Source organism: Lissotriton vulgaris, chromosome 1_1 (assembly GCF_964263255.1).
Source record: "Lissotriton vulgaris chromosome 1_1, aLisVul1.2, whole genome shotgun sequence".
Lineage (NCBI taxonomy): Eukaryota > Metazoa > Chordata > Amphibia > Caudata > Salamandridae > Lissotriton > Lissotriton vulgaris.
The window spans coordinates 1,197,410,872-1,197,438,422 of record NC_141685.1 but is presented as its reverse complement, the minus strand read 5'-3'; positions in this window follow the sequence as shown (position 1 = coordinate 1,197,438,422).

Here is a 27,551-nt window from a genome sequence, read left to right as displayed (position 1 = left end):
CTTCCATAGGCTAAACCGATGCATTAACAATGCTTGTCTTAAGGTTAACCAACCCCAGTTCAAAAGCATCCTAGTCCAGTGTTACAACAGTTGCTGTCTGGAGACAGAGGTGTATTCTTACTACCCTAAAAACTATGTTAAAATGCACAGATTATAGCAAATAAAAAAGCAAACAAACACCAACTACATCAGAACTACCTAAAATGCAAAATGAACAATAAAATAGGTAGAATACCTAAATGATAGAAGTTAAAAGGAAAACAATAAAACTTTTAATTAAATAATTAAAAACCCTTATTCTGCTAAACACCAGTTTACCAGAATTGAAGTATTCTTCTCACCTAATAACCTTGCTTATGCTGGGACTCAAGTCATAACCAAAATAATGAAATTTTTAAAATTGAACCATTAAACATTCACCCAACACATAGTTTGCTGTGGTGGTTGCAAGTGGGGGGCACCAGCATTGTTTTTTTTGTTTTTTTTTTTAGCACAGGCTTATTTATATTATCAGGCTTCGACCCAAAATAAGAGAGCAAAACACAGAAAAAGGAGTGAGAATTGGGAAGGGATATATATGAGACTAGTGACAACGCGAGAAAGGAGGAATGTGAGGGGAGAGGATGTAGTCTGACGGCTAGACTGCCAACTTTGGTGCTGGAAACCAAGGTTCGAGCCTCGGTGTTGAGTCTTCATTCATGTGATTCTGGACAAATCAAGTAATCCCTCCGTGCCTGACTATGTCCTCCTGTAACATAAATGATGCTCATGAAAAGCGCTCCAATAGTTTCAGGTCAAGTTCGCGATATATAAATCTGCATTAAATAAAACAAAAAGAATCAGCAAAAATTAAATAAAGAATCATTGAGCCCTAATATATAAAATGAACACTGTACGCAGATATCCTCGTTTATACTGCACCGCATATGCAATGATTTCTCACCACTTGTGCACTCATGCGCAGTTTACAATTTTGCATGAGCACACATTGCCTTAACATCATAATTAAAGACAAACGCATTTATACTAAATTCTCTAATTCCCATATTGGCTCGCTGAGTTGGCTTAGAATGACTGGTGCAAGGAGTTTTGCATGCATGGGTGCAAGCATTTTTTTCCCTTAAATATTTTGGAGGTAGGAAGTACAGCCTTGCTTATTCGTTTCTAATCACCCCTTTGGTGTTGGAAACAAGAGTGTATCCCTGAACGGAAAGCTTTTAAAGGCCCGATTTGCTGCTAATCCGTTAATTCCCTATGTGGTTGCGCTCTTACACAGCTATGTTGTTTGTGGCTGAAAGGGTACTCTTAGTTAAAATTCTGTGGGGCTTATTTATGAGCATATAACAACAATGGAGGAGTGCCCCCTGGAATGAAAAATACAAAGAAGGATTTCTTCTGTATCTAGAGCTTAAGGCTCGGGTTTGCACTAAGTGCCCCAACCCTATACCGGACAGTGTTTGTCCTTGTAGAAGACCCCTCACTCACCAACCTGGTTGGTGACATGCTTCATCATTGGGGTCCCACCCCATAGGCCGAATGCCCATAGGGTGTGCTACGACACCTGGTTACAGTGGAGCGGGTTTTATTATATGTGCAGAAAAAATACTGTGATAAGTGTATTAAAAAGGGCCAAGACTACTCACTCCAAGACATTATTCTCGAGTGCTTGGACCCTATTAAAAACAATGTGGCACCTGTGCCTATTTAGGAAGGCTTCGGTGTCTCGAGAAGTGTGAGAGAGTTAAAAATAGCGAAGTGTGCTATGTGAGTTAATAAAAAATAGGTCTACATGTTTCAACCATTTTAAAAAATTGTTAGGTTTTCGTCAGGACCTTGTTTTTTGAGCGGGGTGGTCCGCACACGCTAAGGCGCGTCCAGCCCTCTTTCAATATAAAGACCACAAATTGTGTTCTTGTGTAAAAGGGTGTTTGATCCCGATTCAGGAAAAAACCTGTGGAAGAAAAAACGTATAGGGTGGGGTTAACGTACTGGGGAAGACATAACAAGGGTACACGGTAAACAAATAGTACGCTTGGTGGGTGCTCTGTTGGAGAATCCAACAAGGACCGCAGAGGAAACGCCCCTAACATGTGTCACCACGTATAATACCATCTCCAACGAGGTAACGAAGATAATAGGAAAACACTGGAGCATCCTCAATACAGGCAACCTAAGGTGGGAAAAGCCCCTTTTCTCATACAGGAGGGCACGAAGTATCAGAGATGCGGTGTTAAATACCAGACCTAGAACAGTTGTGGTAGAGAATGAGACAGTTCTCAACACATGGGGCCTACCAAAAGTGACTGGCCACTACAAATGCGGCAACTGTAGTGTATGCCCTTTCACCCACAACACCAAGACCCTACAACTGGAACCCAATAAAACCTGGACTATCAGAGGGCACACGAACTGCAACAGTGAAAACGTCGTGTATATGCTGACTTGCCCCTGCAACCTACGCTATGTAGGAATGACCAGCAGAAAAATAAAAACACGGATTAGCAAGCATAGGAGCACCATCCGATGTAGAAAGGCCAACACCAAACTTACCGAACATTATTTGTCGGTAGGGCACAACCCAGATGAAATATTATGGACTATAATTGAGCAAATCAAACCAGGAGCCAACATAACCCAACGTCTTTTTGAAAAAGAACAAAGGTGGGTTTATAGACTTGCAACGCACAAGACTGAATTGAATGACAATATTCCATGCCATACAGTCTTAGGGTGACTTTCCCAAACAAACCCCCCTTTTTTGCGCAATTAATATACTTTGAGGTCCAGATATAATCGTGAATTCCCATTACTTGTCTCCAGCTTTTGGACTGACCCCTTGTCCACTTGCACTGGTTCTGTTCCTTTTTCTTATGTTGAAATGCCTTCTTAAAACTTAGTGGATTGACCTGACCAGGTCTCTTTAAAGGTCCTTTCCCGTATGGACGTGGCCCCTTTAAGAACCTCGTCCATCCACCAACGCGGTTGCTACAGCAACCGTCACAGCGGAAGCCACTGATCGGCCTCTGTGCCCTGATTGGCCCGCCCAAAATCCCCGGACCAGCACCACGCCCATCCAGGAAGTAACGCAGAGCCTACTTCTTGATACTGCTGATCCAAGTGAACACTCCACGGGGCATTCGTGAGTAGCAACCAAGTAGGTTTGTACTCAAGACGAGCAGAAGCCGCAAGTAAGTGCCTTTAGAAACTACTGCAGGATAACAGATCATGCGGTTAGATACGTCTGTCCGACACAGGTTGTATCTAATTGGGGCGGAACATAACTGTATTTTCGACCGTTACTTTTCTAACTTTACAGGTGACGGATACTTGCCGTCTTGGATTACCGGATGCCCATGAAGCGATAGTTACCGCTTCTAGTGTAAGCTGAGCAAGAAGCTCACTCTTCTGTAACTTTCACTTAGATAAATAACCCGCATAATTGCGGCACTTTTCCTTAGTTGTCGATCACTTCCAGCAGTGCCTGAGTGTGCTTGGACACCGCGTTCTAGTAGCGATTGCTCTCCCACACCTCCTCCTCACTTTTCCCGGCGAAACGGCACATTTACATAATGTTGTTTGTTTTCCCTTTCAAACACACCTAGGCTCAAATAAATACCGTTTGAGCACCACCGTCTATCACTACTGATAGACCACGGGCACGACCTGATATATAAGGTGTTCCTCTGTCACCTTATCTTTGGTGAACCCACCAAGCGTACTATTTGTTTACCGTGTACCCTTGTTATGTCTTCCCCAGTACGTTAACCCCACCCTATACGTTTTTTCTTCCACAGGTTTTTTCCTGAATCGGGATCAAACACCCTTTTACACAAGAACACAATTTGTGGTCTTTATATTGAACGAGGGCTGGACGCGCCTTAGCGTGTGCGGACCACCCCGCTAAAAAAACAAGGTCCTGACGAAAACCTAACAATTTTTTAAAATGGTTGAAACATGTAGACCTATTTTTAATTAACTCACATAGCACACTTCGCTATTTTTAACTCTCTCACACTTCTCGAGACACCGAAGCCTTCCTAAATAGGCACAGGTGCCACATTGTTTTTAATAGGGTCCAAGCACTCGAGAATAAAGTCTTGGAGTGAGTAGTCTTGGCCCTTTTTAATACACTTATCACAGTATTTTTTCTGCACATATAATAAAACCCGCTCCACTGTAACCAGGTGTCGTAGCACACCCTATGGGCATTCGGCCTATGGGGTGGGACCCCAATGATGAGGCATGTCACCAACCAGGTTGGTGAGTGAGGGGTCTTCTACAAGGACAAACACTGTCCGGTATAGGGTTGGGGCACTTAGTGCAAACCCGAGCCTTAAGCTCTAGATACAGAAGAAATCCTTCTTTGTATTTTTCTTTCCAGGGGGCACTCCTCCATTGTTGTTATATCCTTTAAAAGCGGGGACCACGAGTTCCCACCACACATAACCTGTGCAATTTCCCTGACTCTCTCCATTGTTATACACACGCTTATTTATGAGCCCCTTATGGCACTTTTATGCAAACAGTCCGACACATTGTTGATACAATGGGGCGTAAATAATGCAGCCCGTTGCTCCATTTTTAGAAAGTGACGCATCTAGGCAGATGTGTCACTTTGTATATGTGCATCAGGTATAAGGTGTGCATAAGAAAGCCTCGTAGAAGTGCCGCAGTGAAATTTATTAGATTTCACAGCGTCTCTTCTATGACGCCACGGCGTCAAAACCTTACGACTTCCTCACAGCAGGCGTATGGGTGATGCAGGCCTTTCACATGAGGCTTACCCCATGTGAAAGGACACATTCTGGAGTTGCGTATGTTTTCAGGCACACCCCAGCAATGAGTCACTTTTGCGCCTACAGATACGTCAGGATTCCTGACATTTCTGTAAATCCTCGTAACATGGAGCGCAATACAGTAAATACAGTGCATCTAAGGTATTGCAAGAAGGACATGTTGAAGAGTGTTGCATCACTGGTTTCCCCCAGCGATGCAACACTTTTCAGAAATGAGCCCTTGTGTCTCCTAGGGGCAGAAGGAAAATACATAATCCACCCCAGACAGAAGATCATCTCTTCTAAGTCTCTGACTGTTTACCTCAAATCTTCCCCCATTTCCAAAGATGACCACATACCTTTTGGTGTGTAGACGGGCACAGGGGCCTATTTATGAGTCCCTTGCTGCACTTTTACGCCATGGGTCCATGACTTTATTGACGCACTGGCGGCGTAAATAATGTGCCACATTGGGCATATTTACAAAGTGAATCATGTAGGCGGATGAGTCACTTTGCGCTACATTATACCTGCGACAGGTATAATGTATGCAGGGCTGGCGTTCCCCCGCAAGAAAGCCTCATAGAAGTGGTACAGTAAAATCTAGTAAATTTCAATGTACCACTTCTAGAACGCTACTGTGTCAAACCCTTACGCCTGCCTCACAGCAGACGTAAGGATGACGCAGGCCCTTTCACTTGGGGCTTGCTCCATGTGAAAGGACACATTGCTGGAGTTGCATCTGTTTTCAGACACACCTTAGCAATGCGTCACTTTTGCACCTACAGATACGTCAGGATTCCTGATGTATCAATAAATCCTTGCGACAAAGAGTACCATACAGTATGTTTGGCGCTTTCAAGGTGTCGCAGGGAGGGTGCTCTGAAAAATGTTGCATCGCTGGTTTCCCCCAGAGATGCGACAATTTTCATAAATTAGGCCCACAATTTATTACATCATAACAAACATGCTGGGTCATAAATCTTCAGTCATTAATATGAACCATCAAGCATGCATTAGGCAGCACTTAGAATAAGCAGTCCATAGTAACAAAATTACTAGGTGGTCATAAATCATCTGCATTTATTATCCACTCCCTGTTGTCACATCATCAATTTGGCCATTGCCCCAAACGAATGAGCTGACAGCAGTTTATACTAGAGACCATTCTTGTCAAGCGCCGTGGCTTTTGGGCATTGCTTGTTACCAATGTCCAGTGTGTGTGTGTGCGTGTGTGTGTGGGTGTGTGTGTGTGTGTGTGTGTGTGTGTGTGTGTGTGTGTGATGAAAGCAAATTCAAAGTGGAAGATGGACGGAGTGTTGAACATTGAAAGCTCTCACCATCAGTCAACTGATCTGGGTTCAATTCATCATCATTCTTTAGCTCCCTCCGCCACCCCAGTTCAGACATGGTCATATGCAAATCAGTCTGACCCTGTGCCTCTTGGGAACAGTCCAGCCGAACTGCCAACCATGTCTTCCCTGGACCGGAAACAAGCATCCTGGGACCTGTTTCTGGCTAATCAGCTGTCTTCAGCCAGGCTAGCTTGAATCCAGTGGCAAAGGGAGCAAGGGACCCACGTCTGGGCATACCCTGCCAACTTAGGGCGATCAAAGCAAAACCAAAGGGGATGATGGACGGAGTGTTGAACATTGCAAGCCCTCACGCCCAGTCAACTGAACTGTGTGTGTGTGTGTGTGATGCCTCTGCAAAATGAGTGTATGATGTAAAGCTATCTGAATCCCTACATAAGTATGAGTAGTGCTAATAAATTAATTACAAAAAATCGTGTAATTATGATGATGTAGCATGGAGGGTCAATGTTTCTACCACAAAGCACAAAGCATACCATGCAGATCACACATTTGTATTTTATTTGTGTAAACTCAGTGGGTTACGACTTTTGTCACAGAGATACGTTTGCTGCCGGGGATTCATAATTAACTGTACTCTTGATATAGCATAGTAAGATGGCGTCAGGGAGTCGGATGCAAACCTTAAGGCATGTGTTTCGAATGTTTTAAGTTTTTGTAATGCTCAAATTTAAGGTAGTCTAAAGTTCCTAAAAAGGGGTCCTTTGGGGAGTAAAAACGTCTTGTTAGTAAAAAAACAACCCCAACACTGTTTATTTTTTCATTTTAAATTTATAACAACCACTCTTAATATATAATGCCTACCAGAATAGATTAGAGATGAGACTACTAAATCTTGGAGCCCTCGTGGTTCTCATAAAAAATTTCCTGTAAATTAAAAGAAAGCGAACAGAAATACAGTATCCGTGCCACAAGAATCACCTTCACAGGTACAATAATACCTTTTAAGGTGCAGGAGTGCAAAAGGAGATTCACAGTTGGGATCAATAATAAACATTAGCATCTTTAAATAGAAATAACATACAAGAAACGATAATGCCTGTGAAAGTAGAAATGTGCCGGTGACAATTCACAATCAAATTGACAATGAGTATTAGCAGCAATGAGTAGGAATAAAGTGCACTGGTGCGAAAAGAGACTTAAAGCATAGATATGAAAGATACATGAATAAGGTACAATTAATCATTCAGCTCTAAGTCTAATATAGCTTGATAATACATTTTGACTGAGGAAAGAATCAATTTATCCTTTATCAGTACCTAAAGGATAAAGGATGACTCAGACAGGAAGCCATCTTAAGAAAATAGACGTAAAAATAGAATTCAGATCAAATATATAAATGTCAGAAATGGTACAGTTCATACAATTTAGCCTATTACCATCTGCCAGAGCTCGTTTCGCCAGTAATGGATTAAATCAGGGACCATACAATTCATCAAAGAAAAAACACTCTGCCTTAACTTGTCGGACATTTAAAAGACATTTGCCCACATGCATCAAACTCCCGTTTTGCGATTCCAAATTTGCGATTTTTACCGAATCGCAAATATGGAATTGCAAAATGGGATGCATTATTGAAAGTGGATAATATTTGCGATTCGGTAAAAATCGCAATTTTTACCGAATCGCAAATATTATGCGAATTCAAATGTGCGAATTCGCAAATTGGAATTCGCAAAATGTTGATGCATTCCATGGGTGCAGGGGGGGGTCCAAAGGACCCCCCCCTGCACCCCTGAAATGTATTTTAAAATGGATGTTTCACACACACATGTCCTAAGGACATGTGTGTCTGTAACATGAAAGTGTTTAAAATGCTACTTTGAGAATTTTAAACATTTTTCGCAAATTACCACGAGGTACAACCTCGTGGTAATTTGCACTTGCAATATTCAAGGTTGCAATTTTTTAAAAGAATGATGCATTGCATTTAAGGAATCGCAAAATTGCGATTCCTTAAATGCAATCGCATTTTAGAAAATCTACTAAAACCTATGATGCATCTCAAAAAGCATTTTTGGAATCGCAAACGGCCGATTTTAAGGAATCGCACCGTTTGCGACTCCAAAAATGTTTGATGCATGTGGGCATTAAATCCATGCCCTAAAGCTACTGGATTTTAATGTGCATTACAACAAAGTGATGCTTCCCCAAGTTGCATTAAAGGGCACCTGCCTTTTTACCCTAAGCCTCTTCCAAGGTTAGTTCTGATCATTTTATTATACCATATAGAATAGAGTAGTATCGTGTCCGTCTACCAACATTGTAAGATCAGGAAACAAGCTACTGCAATGGCTATTGATATAAAAAATTGTTGATGCTTACGTGAATGGTAAACCTCATGAGAGGGGTAAAACAGCACCAGTATAGGTGTCAGAGAAATTGAGATTTGGATTGTTTGGCTGATTACCTGGAAGATTCCATGCGAAAATTGGTCAAGCATGACATACTCAGATAAACTATGGATCCAGCCTCCCCCATCAGTTGCTTTTTATCTAATATATTGGTCCGGGTGAGATGGAAACATTCTATGTAGCTTATGTGGTGTATATATGTGGATAAAAATGCCACCCTTTTAAAATTCGTCGCTTTAACTGATTTATGCCCTGACTCATTGAGGCCTTGCCATCCTTTGATATTAAACCGATAATTAGTTTCCGGAATTAATTTTTGCAGCAGCTCCGGCAGTAAAGTCTGGCTAGCCTGCTGCTATAGTACCTTATAACATGCTCCTACTCCCACGATGTTGGTCTCATTTATTTGATGGACAATTAGACAAATCTCAGTCTACATTACCACATGATTGTTTTTAAGGAAAGTAGGGGGATATTCATAAGAACGTGTGATAATTATCGCAAAATCAGCTTAATGCAACTTTCAACATCGCAGTCTATCGCGGGGAAAATAACGCTGTGTTAACGTGGTATTCTCAACATGGTGGTATCCTGCGATAGTCTCACGATAATGCGTCAAATGACACCAGTAAAGTTAACGCGACGCATGAAAAATGCGAAACCCGAATGCGAAAAATGCGGCGATGTCCCAAACCACAATACAAAATTCAGCGATAACCAGCGACAGGCCTGGAATTCCTGCGCATCAAGCAGGAAAATGAACTAGAAAAGCAGGGAAAAAACTGAGATGACAATGTAGGAGTACAACCTCACATCCGTGATGTAGTACAAATGTCCCCTGTCCTGCATCGAAAAGGCAGATCCTCTCAAACAGCCACAATGTACAATGTCATGTAGTCTGTGTGTAAACTTCGCCAATGCGTGAACAAACATTGAACACACTGTGAAACTGCATCTCCCCTTTACATTGCAGAGGGACAATCAACACCTCCTGCAGAGCAGACCCTACATCATGTCAGTGATGATGGAGATGACCCTCAGGATAACGACTCCAACAAACTCCAACGGTTCATGGACAACCACCAAACCCCACCTCCAGTAGCAGGGCAGGCCAGCACCATTGAGGTGAGCCCACCCCTACACAGACCACACAGCAGGAAGCACTCACCACCACGTCTGGCTCCCAGCACCTCACAGAAGAACACATGGCGTTCCAACGCCGTGTGTTGGACCGCCAGAAGGAGCTAGCTGAACAGGTGCGGTGGGGTTTGGCCTCATGGCAGCCAAACTAGATGCCATAAATACTATCTAAGTCCCATCAGGGACCACTTACACTTCTTAACGGACACCCACAGTCCACCCCAAGCCCTCCGACAATCCATGGTGGGCGTCGCTGGAGTCATGACTCGGTAACAACAACAACTTTCTAGTCAGAGTGGCCACAGCGATGTCATCCGTGATTTGGGAAACATAAGGGGGTAATGGACAACATGGAGCGGATGCAGGCGCAAAGAATGGCTAACACAGCTGCACAAGAGTGTAGATAGGATCTTCCATGCCCTGCAGATCCTCATCATGGGAGGGATGCCACAACACAGTGCGCAGATGAATGCTGTTGCTACTTCTACATCCACATCTCCGGCACCTGATGTGTCAGTGTCACATACTGCTGCAGACCAAACACCACCACCCACATGTGAGGCACATGAAATGTCAGAGGACGAAGATGAATATGAATCTACCTTAGTGGTAAGAAGGAAGCAGTAGCACTCATCTCTGCCATACGGCTTGTTCTGCTTAGTTCTTCCCTCCGCATCATGCCCTGGAAGAACACCTTGTACCGGCCCCCGATACACTCTGCGACACTAACCTTGGACCTCGACATGGGCTGCCATATTTTGTTTGCTTACCAATTACACAGCAATCAGCCTGCGGACTGGACTCTTCCCCTTCCAAGTAACTTGTCGATCCCAAAGGACTCTGGCTGGCCCTCCATGGGGCAACATTGTAAAGTGTTGTCTGCATGACCCAGTACTAAGACAGCTTCAACACTCCACTGAAAGTGAATAATACATATTAATACACACAGATATGTCATGTCTATGATTAATCAAGTATGAAAGCATGGGCAATTGTAGGAGCAGTGATTCCCTCTTAAGTCCATGTTGCTCATGTTGTGGGGTCATGTTGTGGGACTTGAGTCACAGGGTCTATCTCTGCATCATGGTGGTACATATCTGACCCCAAAAGAAGGCCTGTTGTCAACTGTAGGTCACAAATGGCAACCTATATGTAATGATTTAGGACACATGTGAAACCCTGATGAGTGGGATTCCGTACTATCTTTGACACAAGGAAATGGCATTTCGAATACGTGACACCCCAAAAACAGCCTCTCTGTGCAGAGGTGACATACCCACCATCTATTTCAAATTATGAGACTGTTAGTACTACATGCTGCACTTACACTTGTCAGAGTGACATGCCTGTACAGAGGAGTGATATGCACTCAGGGAATGTGTGTTGGGATGAATTTATTTGCACATGATGTGCCTGTGGTCATTTTGTACTGTTCCATGATTGCTAAGAACTGTGACAATGTGACATGCTCCTGTGAAGAAATTGTCAATGATGATGTTCCAAGGGGCTTTTCCTGCTGCGGGTTCAGGGGGGTGTGGTCCACCTGCCTCATCTTCCTCATTATCGTCTGTAGCATCTGCCACTTGTATCCATGGGGCATTGGTGCTTACACATATGTGTGCAAAACACAACATGCAACGATCATCTTGCACACAATGTCTGAGCTGTACTGGAGGCTTCCACCTGTGATGTCCAGGCACCTGAAACGTCACTTCAACACACCAAATGTGCGTTCCACGATGCCCCTGGTGCGTTGGTGGGCAGCATTGTACTGCAAGTGGGCCTGTGGGCCTATGTGTTTGGGGCTCGGAGGGTTGTCATCATCCAAGGGCAGAGTGCATATCCTGTGACAGTGCAGAGAGAAATGAGTCAGTAGTTGGTTCTGCATGATGTGTTGGCAGGTTCACTGGTTCCTTGGCGTGTGATATGTGCGACATACTAAGACCTTTTTGACATGTACTGCTTGTAGCAAATGAGGGGCATCAATGTGAATTACGTAGCCACATGGCTGCTCCTGCCTCCCCAAGTCTATTTACTAGTGTGCGCAGCGCTGTTGCATCACTTGCACTTTTACGGCACATCTTTCCCATGCCTGTCTGCGCGTGTCCACAAGCCTGACAACAACACTGTGATGTTGTGCATTGAAGGTGGGTGGCCACATGTGTGTAGGCCTATGGGAAGGATAGGGGGACACAGATGTAGAGTTCATGGCTGGCTGAACTCGCAATGTGGTTAGGGTTAGACCTTTGGCATATGCTGCAGTAATGGCGACACACACAGCAGTTGGCATGTATGATCCCTGACCCTGAGCGGGCTTGTGCTCCCTCATTTACACCTTCGTCTGAGCCCGCACACTGGGGGCATGTTACATTGCCAAATTGTCCATTGCGGGAGGGGTGGTGCCAACACTACAACAGAGAAAAACCAAAGGTGGTGATGGACGGAGCGTTAACAATACAAACACTCACCCCCAGTCAACTGATCTGGGTTTAATCCATCACCGTTCTTTAGCTCACTTCGCCAACCCAGTTTAGACATGGCCATATGCAAATCAGTCTGACCATGTGCCTCATGGGACCAGTCCAGCCCGAACTGCCAAGCCGTGCCTTCCCTGGACCGGAATCAAGCTTCCCAGGACCGGTTTCTGGCATTACAGCTGTCTTCTGCCGGGCTTGCTTGACTCCAGTGGCAAAGTAAGCAAGGGACTCACGTCTGAGCATAACCTGCTAACTTAGGGCGAACAAAGAAAAACCAAAGGTGGTGATAGACGGAGCGTTGACAATACAAGCACTCACCCCCAGTCAACTGATCTGGGTTTAATCCATCACCTTTCTTTCAGATCAGTTGACTGGGGGTGAGTGCTTGTATTGTCAACGCTCCGTCCATCATTTCCTTCAGTTTTTCTTTGTTCGCCATAAGTTGGCAGGGTATGCTCAGACGTGAGTCCCTTGCTCACTTTGCCACTGTATTCAAGCAATTCGGGCTGAAGAAGGCTGAAATGCCAGAAACCGGTCCTCGGTAGGTGAGCATACCCTGCCAACTTATGGTGAACAAAGCGGTACAAAAGGGGGTGGTGATGGACAGAGCATCTGAACCAATCAAACACTCACACCCAGTCAACAGATCCGGGTTTAATCCATCACCATTCTTTAGCCCACTCTGCCACCCCAGTTCAAACATGGCCATATGCAAATCAGTCTGACCCTGTGCCTCATGGAAACAGTCCAGCCCGAACTGCCAAGCCATGCCTTCCCTGGACCGGAAACAATCTTCCTAGGACCGGTTGCAGGGCATTATGGATGGCAAGGAGTTCACAATACTAAACTCATATGCCCCCTAATGTTGACAACCAGCATTTCTTTGAAGGCCTTCAGGTCCTGTTATAGGGCGATGTGGGTGCACCGATATCTGGTTGGTTGATTTGAATTACATCTTAGATAGGGCGAGGACATCTATCCAAACAAAAGGGGCACTAAACCACTAATGGTGGGCTTGCTGAGGAGGGTGATGTATAATCTAGACCAGTTGGATGGTTGGCGTGCACTACACCCGGGTAGTCGTGAGTACACTTGTCATTCCTGGACCCACAATACCAATAGTTGACTAGAACTTTTAAGGTTTTACCTGCACCACACTTGTGCTGTGCTTCTGAAATCTATTGTATTCAATATAATTTTAAACTTGCTTTCATCCCTCCAGCCTTGCTTTTCATTGGTTCCTTTTCTTGCCACTTACTCCTCCTCCATTTCTATTGGCTGTAGCATTGTTTCCTGCATTTACCAATGCATGTTCTGAAGTACTGTTTCCTTCCACTGTTGAGGCCTTTTTTTTATTGCACAGAACCTGTGCTGTGCTTGTTTCCATTATCTCCCCTGCACAGATGGAGTGACCAGATGCCCCATTAGTATTAAATACTCCGGAAAACGGAGGCATGTGATGGTTTTTCTTGTAATTGCACGCTCGAATTAAAATTCATTAGGGTTTTCTATACCGCATGTTGGCCTAGTGCATAGCTGGATCTGGGTGATAAATATTATCTTTAAAGCAAAAGGTTTGAAGTGTCTTTGTGCACTCAAGAGCGTGAGTAGTTAATTCATGCGATTTGTCTGTGCAGAAATGCCACATTCCATGGTTCTCTCACAGCAAAACAGACTTTTTTCATCTGCAGTTTATTTGTTTTTTTGTGGAGTGGGGCACGGATGCTCTACTAGAGAGGGTGGTGAGCACAAGTTTTATGTGGTTGTCGGGCAGAACATTTTACGGTGCAAGTTACACAAGGGCAAACATATTTATCAGCGCTCCAAAGCACAGTCTCGCTGCAAAAAATATTACAACAATAAACCTACTTAATGACAGAGAATTATAAATATGCTTAACAATTAGCATGGTGTGCTAATGATTATATCTAGGGCTCCCAGTTTTACGGTATTGATTTTTTAAATATTTCCATCTGTATTTATCCCTATTTATTTTTTTGACCATTTTTTTTCGGCATTTAGCCATATTTATTTTGTGTTTTGAAAATAAACGGAATCATAAAATGGTATATTACCATATATATTTACCTGCTAAACATGTACTGAAGAAGCGAATCAGCTACCTAAAGCATTGCAGTGTCATTCACTGTATTTCTGAGACAAAGCTATCACTGAATTAAGTAGCCCAAAGTTCTACTTGTTTTATTGATATCATGCTGCTTTCATATATTGTCACATGTGTCTTCTTATTCTGCTTGACAAACTTATCGACTAACTTAACACAAAAATCAGCGGTGCGCCACGCCACTTATCAAACGATTTTGTCACTTTTGCACCGCCCGTAAGGCAGGCAGCACGCCATTCACACTTCTGCACCATGCAGTATGAGGAAATCTCAAAAACAACCGAAGCTCGAGCTAGCCCCTGGCTTTTGGAACTGAAGAAACAGAACGCATTTACGCTCTTATCAACGAAGACCTTACTCAAACCACCTCAAGCCGAACAAAGGAACAATGTGTGAAACAACTACTCTACCTTTCGAAATGACAAATCAATCAGAAAATTCATGCGAACACACTAATTTAATGTCTCAAGGACTACGGATCGCCCTAAACCCTCATTATGTAAAAATTCCAAATTATTTCAAGAACGGTGGAATGCGATTTTGAATAAATGTAGTTTAGACCTAATTCTCCTTATAGTAGAAGAACTTTCCACAATTCTAGCTGAACTCACTAAAGAAATCACTGAGATAGAAGAGGAACTGAAAGGATTCATTTCACCAGAAGAACTGATTAGTACCTTAGAGGACATTAACAAATCACTTGACAAACATACTAAAGAAGTTAATGAACGAAAAATTCGCAAATTTCGTCGAGACACCCTTGACTATAAATTAGGGGAGGTATACACCTGGGCGGACGTATATGCACAACGTCGCCGCAATAGACCCTTTAATCCAAATACGGACACTTCATCCTCAGGGAGCGACAGCTCTAATCGCCCATCAAGAAAAACCACCTCTGAACCCACTACATCTAAGACTCATAGTGACCCCAAACACCAACAAGGTCAATCTGATACCAACCCTTCTACATCGACTCCTCCTTTTTTAGAGTCAGGCCCGGAAGAAACAGATGACCCCGGCGGGGAAAAAGATCAGGGAAAACAATTAGAAGAAGTCCAACCACAAGTCTCAAAGAAAGTCAAGTCGAGAAGGAATCGCTAGTCATCAATATCTCTGATATCACTCTGACTGCACATGAAACCAAACTACTTCAAAAAGGGACATCATTTATCCCCACGACTTCAACAAACCTTCTTGAACTAGAATTAAGTACTTTTAAACTAACTCGCATACTACGTTTAAGACATTTTTTTGAAAACGTACTTCCACCTACCTCTGACAATAAACCAGATCGACTTCTTGGTTTAAAAACTACCAGCACATATATGCCACCATGTAGCCATAAAAGCATCGATACCTTCGAAACACTTGTAAAACAAGACATATCAAAAATCAACTTTTCCAAGAAAACTAAACAAAACATCACCATGAAGGACAAAGACACCTTAAAACGAATTGCCAGCAACAAAACCATCAAATGTCTCAAAGCAGACAAAGGCGGCGCTTTTAGTCGTCCTAAACACCAGCATGTACGACACCAAAATTAAAGAACACATCAATGATCCTGAAACCTATACCCTACTACATGACAATCCAACGGAACAATACAAATGTGAATTATCTAATTTGATCACTAAGACACATGAGGAAGGCATCATCGATGACCGTACTAAAAAATACCTCATAGTAGAGCACCCAAAAAGTCCATCTATAACCATGCTCCCAAAAATTCACAAAAACTTAGTGGATCCCCCGTTTCGACCCATCGTGTCCACGAGAGGATCGCTACATGAGCCAACCGGGAAATTTTTGGATCGCCGCCTGCAGCCAATCGTAAGGAATCTAAAAAGTTACATTAAATACACCACGGAATTCCTTAAAAAACTTTCAGATCTTAACATATCTGCAGAAGACCATCTCATCTTATGCACCGCCGATGTAAAAAGCCTCTATACATCCATACCCCACGGAGGTGGAATTGAAGCTATAGAGAAAGCATTGTTGAACAGTGACATAACAATTCCCCTACAAACCTTCCTCATGAAATTGTTGATTTTTACGCTATACCATAGTTATTTCAAGTATGATCAACAGTGGTATCTCCAAATGTCCGGAATGTCCATGGGCAACTGCGCAGCACCGACCTACGCAAATATCTATATGGCAGAATTTGAGTCAACCCACATCTATGCCAATCCGAACTGGTCAAAAAACCTGATGGTATATGTTCGTTACATCGACGACTTATTCTTTATCTGGAAAGACACTCGTGAAAACCTCATACTAGCTTTAACTGATTTGAACACCAAGGACAATCGCATAACCCTTACTTGGAATATCAATGAGCACGAGATTACCTTTCTTGACGTACTGGTTAAAATCACTGAAACTGGATTACAAACAGATCTTTTTAGGAAGGCAACAGACCGCAACAATACAGTTCATTATACCAGTTTCCATCAACAATCTCTTAAAAGGAACCTTCCTTTCAGCCAGATGCTTAAAATCAAACTCATCGTATCAGATCCAACAGCATGCATAACCAAAATGAAGGAAACAGCAAAGAGGTTCATTGACAGAGGGTACCCTCAAGAACCAATCATGGAAGCCATTTCTAAAGCATCTGCAATTACCCACCAAGAAGCCCTCAAAGGCTCCACTAAAAAAGAGGAGAACAGAACAGTATTAGTTTCCAAATCCTCTTCCTCAAGTAAAACATACAAAAAAATCATCCTCAGACATTGGCGCATACTTTCATCTGAACCCGACTTTGGCAGCCTCTTTAAAAATCCTCCAATCTTCGCTTATACCAGGTCTGAAAACCTTAAGGAAATCTTATCCAGGGAACCTACCCAGCAAACCTCCAGCACGGGCACACGGCCGTGCCACAATTGCAACAACTGCAATAAAGTCATCAAGGGCAACAGCATTAACCATCCCATGAGAGGATTCAAAATTAAATTGCACGTAAATGCCACCTGCGATTCTAGCAACTTGATATACCTACTGAAATGCCCATGTGGTATGATATACATGGGGAAAGCCACAAGAAATATTAAAGTTCGCCTCAACGAACATAAATCCAACATCCGCACTAAGAACCAGAAATCGAGCATTGCAATGCACGTCAATGAACATAACCATAACGTGGCTCAGCTCAAATTCTTGGTCCTTGAAATTGTTCATAAACAAGAAGGGAAAGACAACAACAAAATTCTCCTCCAGCGCGAGACTGCCTGGATGTACAGACTGCAGGCATTGAAGCCTCATGGCCTCAATGACCGAATCGAACTGAGTTGCTTTCTATAGTACCTTTTGGTACTTATGTTTCACCCTGTACCCTTTGTTTTATAAGCTTGAGAATGTTGCAACATACATTGTTTACATAGTGACTATTTCACCATTACACTCACCCATCTTAAGATGGCCGCCACATTCACCTATCATTAGCAGTCCCTTTTTTATGTTCATCACCCCAGTTGGCGTCCATAACTCCGCGTAGCACTTCGATCATACCCGCCAACTCCGCGAAAACTCCGCGAGCCTCCGGCGACCTTTTCGCCATGGAACCCTAAATCGATACATTACTTCTACCCAAGCAAGTCGGAGCTCCGACCGAGACCTACGTTAACGCTGTTTAACGTTTGATCTCCACTGTTTCATTAACGCGTTGTTCACCTTTTCCCCAGGGATCGACCACACTCTTTGGATCCGGACATGAAAGTGTTTTTGATCCTCGAACTCCTATTCACCGCCATCCACCCACCCCACACCTCCCCTCCGTTACCTCACACTGGTTTATAAGGTACAACACAGAGCATGTCCATTCCGCCTAGACACATGTAACCAGACTGTATGTTATTTTACTTTGCGTTTCGTTTGAGATGGTAAATGTGTGTTTTTTGCATCTTTTCAGAGCTCCTAGAAAAAGGGCATTTCTGCCCGAAATGCATTGGAGCATTATGTAAAATCCTTAAAAGTGATTTCTGTTCATATCAAACAACTTGGGAATATGTGATCTCTGAACTTTGTTGAAATTTATGAAAATAATGAATTTTTGAAGAATAAACTGATTACCAGAACTTTTACGGAGTCTGTCTATATAGACTAAACCCAAGAGTGTGCCCAATATCAAGGAGGCGTTTACTTCCTTTGTAACGCACAGAACAGGCTTTCATGTATTGTCACATGTGTCTTCTTATTCTGCTTGACCTATGTAATACAAATGGCCTTTACTGAAAAACACTTGCCGCAGGACTTAGAGCTTATTTATTGCTGATGTTATGCCCTTCTCCAGACATCATACATTTAATCAATGTTGCCAAGGAATCACCTCTGTGATTCAGAAGTCAAATTTACCTAATGCATCTAAATTGGGCAATGATTACCTTCTGCGCCTATTGTGTCATTACTTCTGACATGACAGAGGTGTACATTGGTGTTTCCTTCAACCAAACGTTTTTTAGAGAAGTAAAAGAAGTACATTCATATGTTTGCAAGCAAAATACTTTCTCAAAATACAAGTCATAACCCTTTTACAGAGTTTCTTTAACTTGTTTTGTACAACGGCTCACCAACTTAAAACAACAACAAAAAAAATTATGAATCATGCAGGTGAAACAGAATGCCTTTACACATGCTTGTTATGGTGTAAGGTCTGGATCACTATCAGCTAGCCACAGGGAAGAATTTGGGCCGATTTCTCTCAGATCATGCTCCAACATTATTCACTCAGGCTTGGACGATAGAACAAGTGGGTTCTGGTCAAGACAAACGCCACCTGAACTCCTTACAGATGTAGTTTTCTGCGAGAAACTGCCTTAATTTCTGCTGCTGATAACGTATTTGCTGCCTTAATTACGTTGCTGCCTTAATTTCTGTTGCTGATATCGCGTTTACTGCCTTAATTGAGTTGCTGCCTTGGTTTCTGTTGCTGATATCGTATTTGCTGCACTAATTAAGCATTTGTGCCAGCCTGTGCCCCGATCTCGCCCTGCATTGCCTTTTGTTGTTGTTTGGTGCCATTTTGTGTCCCAACCCATCTCTCCTCCCGCTCCCTGCCGCTGCTCCCCCATGGCCCCACCCCCACTCCCTACAGCATCCTCAAGCAATCCCTCCCCCTCGCGCCACCCGGCTCCCGTCTCCCAGCTGCTCCTCCCTCGCTCCGCCCCCCTCCACTCTCCACTTATGGCAGTACGCCATACACGCAGCGTTCACGTGCTTTGGGCGTGCCAAAGGTAAGCCCGTCTACACCCGTCCGTGCCTGGACCGCGCCCAGCACCAGACCCCCTGGACCCCGCAATCACCACTCCACCCGCCTAACATACGACCCGCCTAACATACGACGCCGCAACCCTCACTGCAACCCTCACTGCACTCAACACCGGCCAACTCCCCGACTGTCACCAAGCCGACCCTTCACCTGCCAATCCTGCAAGTTCTGCTGCATCAGAACCCACAATGCAACCACAAACACCAAACAGAGCCCAAACAACAACCACCTGAAGTGCATCCTGCTCAACACCCGCTCGGTCCACAGACACGCCATTGAACTATGGAACCTACTCGACACCACAACTCCGGACGTCGCCTTTCTCACGGAAACCTGGATGAACGCCTCATCAGCGCCCGACATAGCCATATGGCCATGTCTGAACTGGGGTGGCAGAGTGGGCTAAAGAACGGTGATGGACTAAACCCAGATCTGTTGACTGGGTGTGAGTGTTTGATTGGTTCTGATGCTCCGTCCATCACCACCCCCTTTTGTACCACTTTGTTCTCCATAAGTTGGCAGGGTATGCTCAGACGTGAGTCCCTTGCTCACTTTGCCACTGGATTCAAGCAAGCCTGGCTGAAGACGGCTGAAATGCCAGAAACCGGTCCTAGGAAGCTTGTTTCTGGTCCAGGGAAGGCATGGCTTGGCAGTTCGTGCTGGACTGTTCCCATGAGGCACAGAGTCAGACTGATTTGCATATGGCCATGTCTGAACTGGGGTGGCAGATTGGGCTAAAGAACGGTGATGGATTAAACCCAGATCTGTTGACTGGGTGTGTTTGATTGGTTCAGATGCTCCGTCCATCACCACCCCCTTTTATACCGCTTTGTTCACTATAAGTTGCCAGGGTATGCTCTGACGTGAGTCCCTTGCTCACTTTGCCACTTGATTCAAGCAAGCCTGGCTGAAGACGGCTGAAATGCAAGAAACGAGTCCTAGGAAGCTTGTTTCCGGTTCAGGGAAGGCATGGCTTGGCAGTTCGGGCTTGACTGTTTCCATGAGGCACAGGGTCAGATTGATTTGCATATGGCCATGTCTGAACTGGGGTGGCAGAGTGGGCTAAAGAAAGGTGATGGATTAAACCCAGATCTGTTGACAGAGTGTGAGTGTTTGGTTGGTTCAGATGCTCCGTCCATCACCACCCCCTTTTGTACCTCTTTGTTCGCCATAAGTTGGCAGGGTATGCTCAGATGTGAGACCCTTGCTCACTTTGCCACAGGATTCAAGTAAGCCTGGCTGAAGACGGCTGAAATGCCAGAAACCGGTCCTAGGAAGCATGTTTCCAGTCCAGGGAAGGCATGGCTTGGAAGTTCGGCCTGGACTGTTCCCGTGAGGCACAGGGTAAGACTGATTTGCATATAGCCATGTCTGAATGGTGATGGATGAAACCCAAATCTGTTGACTGGGTTTGAGTGTTTGATTGGTTCAGATGCTCGGTCCATCACCACCCTCTTTTGTACTGCTTTGTTCACCATAAGTTGGCAGGGTATGCTCAGACTTAAGCACTTTGCTCACTTTGCCACTGGATTCAAGCAAGCCGACTGAAGACGGCTGAAATGCCAGAAACCGGTCCTAGGAAGCTTGTTTCCGGTCCAGGGAAGGCATGGCTTGGCAGTTCGGGCTGGACTGTTCCCATGAGGCACAGGGTCAGACTGATTTGCATATGGCCATGTCTGAACTGGGGTGGCAGAGTGGGCTAAAGAATGGTGATGGATTAAACGCAGATCTGTTGACTGGGTGTGAGTGTTTGATTGGTTCAGATGCTCTGTCCATCACCACCCCCTTTTGTACCGCTGCAACAGGACACAGCAATCTTTCACAATTGCTTCGCTATGGGTGTGTCTGAAGTTGTCCCCAGGAGCAACGAAAATTGAAACATCCCCAGCGTAGGAGGAATAAGAAGCTGAAAACAACTGACCCCTCCATTTCCTGATTAGTTTTTGTGTTTCTTCTCCCTTTAAGATGTGTCTCCTATAGACACGCAATTTGTATTTTATGTCACCTAAGGAATGAGCGGACTCTGCAGCACTTGGAGTAACCGTAGAGCCCCAGGACATTCCACATGATAATATTGATTTGATCAGCCATTTGGGTAGTGTGCTCCTTCATGTGGCCCCACCCACGATCCCACCCTCCAAAACTTCCATATCAAGAACCACCAAACAGGGAGATATGAGTACTATCAACCATCCAGCACTGTAATGAAAATCAACAAACCCCAAACAGTGGGATCAGTGAATCCCCGTTATACACATCCACTCTATCAGTGATCAGTATGAAGAAGAAGTAAGCCAAGACAATTACCCCCTGTATAAGTAAAGTAAGTTAGTTATACAATGTTGCATACATTTGTAGAATATCAATTGCCACCTGAAGTCTCAGTATTGTCCCTCATCCGTGTCTCCTCCTGTATTGACGCATTTACCCCCGGTTCTAGCCACCAGTCCAATAAGGCCAGAACCATGGTCCATCATCTTGAATCCACCCACGGCACAAACAGGTAAGAGTGGTGGGGCAGTGGGGTCAGGTGAGAGGGGATTTCGACAGACGATGACCAGGGCAAACTAAGTATTTATTTAAATGTCCCTGGTCATATTCCATTGAAATCCCCCCTCACCCGACGACACTGCTCCACCGCTCTTACTTGCATGGGCTGCGGCTGCTTGAATCACTACCCTGCTGAGAGCACTCCTGTCAGTGGACTGTCTGCCCCAGCCTTTGGATACCTGCTAGCCCTCCATGCAGATCCCTCTGCAATGGACATTCCCCATGCTTTGGTCCTCCAGGATCCAGTTCTGTCCTCGGGTATCCTGTTCCATACCTCCAATCATCATGAGGAGCATCATAAAAGGGTGATTTATCATCCGACGACGCCCTTGGTCTGGTTGAGTACGTTAGTAAATAGAGAAGGCCCATTGAGCAGAGCTTGGCCTTTACCTCCATGATTTTTTTCCGGCCACCATGCATCTTGTTGGTGTAGTCCGAAAAGATGGATATCCTTTGATTCTCACATCTGGCAGTGTTGGTATCCCTGGCCACCATGAGGATGCAGTCCCTGCCTTTCTAGTTCAATATGCAGGCTATGATGGCCTGCGGCAGAGCCCTAGTATGAGGTGGAGCCACTAGTGTATGATGCACTGTTTCAAGGGTAAAGATAGGGGATCGATCACAATGCTTCAGGGTGCCATGAATCCACTTTTAAAGAAATTTCTCAATGGCAAATCCTTCAGCCCGCTCCAGGAACCCCAGCAGGCACGCAGACCTCCCCTCCGCATCTTCTATGTGTACCTCCAAGGCCCCAGGTCTTGACATGACTGCGGGAACCTGCTTCTGTAAGGTGGCCACCTTGGACTGAAGTACCTTGATGGAATCCTTGGCTACCCACACTTTGTCAGAGACCTTGCAGAGGTCTGTATTTAACAAGTCAACCTCAAGGGCCACAGTCTCAAGTTTGTTTTCCATGGCCAGCCCAGACCCCTGAGTGGCTGCCAGTATCTCAGCCCTCTTAGGCTCCCTCGCAGATAGTTCAGGATCCTGGTCTCTTCCGCCAGAGGCGTTCCATGTTTTGCGCTGTGAGACAGGCATTGGGGTTGTATATTGTTCCATGGTGTTATCCTGAGGGGTGCCAGCTTATTTATTCCTCCCAATGTGGGATCAGTGGTGAGAACTGCAGTGTGCTGCTGGACCCCCCGGCCACTAGTCAAGCAGAAATTTGAATGAGGAACAAGTTACCCCCAGAGCGGGGCACCCCCAAAGTGATGTGGGCCCCAACAGGGGGAACCTTAAATGTGCCTAATTCAGGGGCACCCCGTGCACAGCAAGGGGCGAGGAGACAATGACGTAGATCAGTCTGCTTTGCCTATCGGATCCTCTGCAATTGGTAGTTCAGGAGTCCAAGAAGGTCATACAGGGAAGCCGGGGCTCCCCGGATGGCGAGGCAGGGCATCAGTCAAAGGAAAGCCCAATGCAGGCCCAAGTAATGTATGCTGTCCACCAGTACAAACTGACCAAGGCGGCCACATTACCACCTCAAAAATTCACAGTCAGACCTCCGTGACCGTTCGGTGGTCCCATGTACTTTTTCATGTCCGGGGCAGCGTCAACAGCCCCAGACGTTGCAGCAGTTGCTTGAATTAGTTCCCTTAAGTGGCGTCTCCATCCCCTTTCTCGTGCTGAAGCTAGACTCACCAGGGCACAGCTGGGCCAACCACCACACACGTCCTCCAGCTACCAGCACATGGGTTGCCAGAGTCCACAGGTACGAACAGGAGAGAGGAGCGTTTCCCGACTACAGGCCTCTACCTTGCATTCACCTCCCAATCAGTTGTTGTGGGCATTGGCTGTGCCCCTCCACACAAGTGCGCCTGTTGGACCTCTCTGCCCGCGGAGAGTAGCCCCCTCAGTTCAGCAGGGCAGGATCATAGAAGTAGGGAAACACATCTGGTAGCGGTGGATGCAGCCTTCCCAGCCTTCAGCTCCATCGGAAAGAAGCCTCCAGGCCCTCCACAAGCAGCCCCCACCAAAACCACCAAGGGGGTCCTATCTTGGTGCAGAGACCCATCAGGGGTGCCAAGAACAGGTCTGTGGATAAACATTACAGGAGTAAGGCAGGATTCCTTCAGGATAAGCTTGGGTCTGGTTGGGCCATCCTAGGAGCGCATCCTGTTGGCCATCTTGTTTGGGCATGCCCCCTAAAACCCTTGTCACTTTACCAATGCTAACCAGTACTAAAGTGCTTCTATTCTCTTTTTTAAACATGGTGAAACTCGCTTACACCCAATTGGTACATTTAATTTACTTATAAGTTGCTAGTAAAGTAGTTCTACATGTACCCAGGACCTTTAAACTAAATGCTACTAGTGGGCCTGCAGCACTGAAGTAGCCCTTTTAAATATGTCTCAGGCCCGCCATTGCAGTCTGTGTTCAATTTTAAACTACCATTTCAACTTGGCAAAATAAACTTTTTTTGCCAGGCCCAAACCTACCTTTTTATGACATATCATTCACCCTTAGCGTAGGCCTCTATACAGCCCAGATGACATGGTGTAGTGTATTTAAAAAGTTGTTGATGCACTTATATCTACATGTCCTGGTAGTAAAACACTTCTAAATTCATTTCTCACTACTGTGAAGCCTGCCTCTCTCAAAGGATAACATTGGGTACCCTTATTCCATTTAATAAGTAGTAAGTTTCAATTGGAAGCAGATAAGAATGTCAAGATTGCTGTCAAAAAATTGGAATTTAAAAGCCTCTTTAATGGTAAAGTTGGAATTTACGTCAACATTCTGAAAATATAACTTTTAAAAAGTTGGCATTTTCTTCTCCCAGCCATTTGGTGCCTTTATCCTGGGTGACATGACAAGATGTAGCTGGCAGTTGGTCTATGTGTATTGCTCCCTGACAGTGAGATGAACTGAAATAGGTGTTGGCAAGATGGATCATCTCTGACTTGATGAGTGGGTGGAGCTGTCAGCTACCATGCCTGAACATTTTAAACCCTCTCTCTGAGCACACTAACACCTGTTTTAAATTCCTGCAGATTTGCTGTATTACAACACTCTAAGTATGGGCTAATTTTGCAAATTCGCGATCCGCGAATTTGCAGATTTGCGAATTCGCAATCCGCAAAATTCGCGAGTTCGTGCAAATTTGCGGATTTTTTATTTTTGCGTGTTTCGCGGGTGTTCGCGGGGATTTTTGCGTGTTCACGGGGTGCTTAGCGTGTTCGTGGTATTTTTTTTGCCTGGTTCATCACTGCCACCCTCTCGTTTTTTATGCCCTTCTGCCCTCTGTACCACTTGTTTTTGTGCCTTTCTGCCCTCTGCCCCACTCTTGTTTGTGCCCTTTTGCCCTCTGCCCCACTGGTTTCCGTGCCCTTCTGCCCTCTGCCTAACTCATGCCCTCTGTCCCACTATGTGCCCTTCTGCCCTCAGCCATAAGTCAGCTTCAACAGGAAGCACTAATAGATAAAGTAAAGCAGGTGCTCGAGTTGATGGTCAAATTAAGTTACACAGCCATTAATCACCCCAAGTTTGGGGTGATTAATGATTGTGTAACTGAATTTGAGCTCCAACTCTAGCACCTGCTTTACTTTATCTATTAGTGCTTCCTGTTGAAGCTGACTTTTGTAACTATTTTAGAGGCTCTGGCAGCTTGCCGGCGACATTCTAAAATAGTTACAAAAAGTCAGCTTGAACCTGTGACCCAATCCGTTCCGCTCGCAGATTTTGCGGGAAATTCGCGAATCTCGCGGATTGCAAATTTACCGAAAATCCGCAAAATCCTTTTTTCCTTTCTTTCTTTTTCGGGTTAGTTAATCTTTTGTTACCAGTAAGCTTCCTCCTTCCCGGCCTGGGACAGGAGTTGGGTGTTCCTGGACCCTGGTTTTGTTACTTTGTATTTGGCCCCTCCTGTTTTGAATTCCTTCAGATTCCCAGCATTACAGTGCATTACAGTGCAAGCAAGCCATGCCTCTGGTCTCGATGCGTGCTGGTGATGGGCTATTTACATCAACGGAAAGCGCCTCCATGCCACTGGCGCACCAAAGGCAAGCCTTTGTGCACCTATCTGCACAGGGACAGCACCAGCACCAGCCAGTTTTGGGCCTGAGGGTCCGTCCAATATACCCTAACTGGGCGACATGCTGCTGGCTTTCTAACAGCACAGGGGAGTCCTTGGATTAAACGCTTAATGATCCCTCCTTTATCACTGGTGTCACTGCTAGATTCTACGAGTGCATGAAGGCAATTACAGCCTTATTCATGATGCCGAAATCGGCTCGCAAAGGGCCAGATTCTGAGAATCTGGCCGTTTGCGAGTGCGATTTTTGCATTTGGGATTCATCATCCCAAATGCAAAAATCGCTAATTGCGACCTCGCAATTTTGCGAGAAATTACATCCCGCAAGCCCATTGATTGACTAGTGCCATAGTAGTGACGGGGGCTGCTGGGACACACTACAAAGACTATGTGCATCACTAGGTATCTATTGCCTGATCCTAAGATGGCCGCTGCACGGGACACCCCACAGGGAAAGTGAGAACTGTACAGCACCTACAAGAGGAGCCCTGCAATGGATGACAGAGGCTTGGTGAGAGAACCAGGGTTGCCCCATTAAGCTTCATGCTCTATACGTCTTAGGAAGAAGGAAGCAACACCGTACATTTGGGGAGCCCCCTGGCATTTGAGAGTGGATCACGAGGACCCCATACCATTGCAATACTACTAGGGGACCCACAAGCCCCTTCAAAGAGAGCATCTTCGTCCCACTGGACACGGGCAGCGGCCAGAGGCTGACCGGACGGAGCTCACCCGATGCCACCCAAAAGAGCTACAAAAAACAAGGTCTCGCAGTTCTTCGTGCCTACAGGCACTAGGAAGTCTGGAGAGGGGGCGACGCCACGATCACCAATAATGGCGCTTACGAGAGATGACCTCATGGCTTCCCTCCGAGAATTCTGACAAGACCTCCGTGCAGACATTAAAGTTGATATGGAAGCTTCATTCGAATCATTCCGCATAAGGATAAGAGAGACAAAATAGTAGCCATGCAAACGGACGTAGACTCGGTGGGCACACGGATTCTTGACCTTGAAGCAAAATACCAAGAGGTGACTGACCGCCTCAAGCCCTTGGAGGAAGATGCAGCTGACCTGCGCAATCAACTCCAGACAGCCACACTTAAGTGTGAAGATCTGGAGAATCACTCCAGACGCAATAACATCTGTGCCCGAGGCCTGGAAGAGAACTTTGAGGGCCCAGACCTAGAGGCGTTCATGAGCAGACTCTTTTCCTCCGTACTGGGGGAAGGGGCACCGGAGGTCAGCCTGGAGAGAGTCCACAAAGTCGGGCCGCGACTCCCGGGAGAGACCAGAAAACCATGTGACATCCTTGCAAAGTTCAGCTCTTTTAAGGTGAAGGAGAAGGTTATGCAAAAGGCGAGGCTTTCGGACAAGATCTCTTTTCAAAATTTCACCTGCACGCTCTACAAGATGTGGCCCAGGCCACGCTTATGAGACGCCAACAATG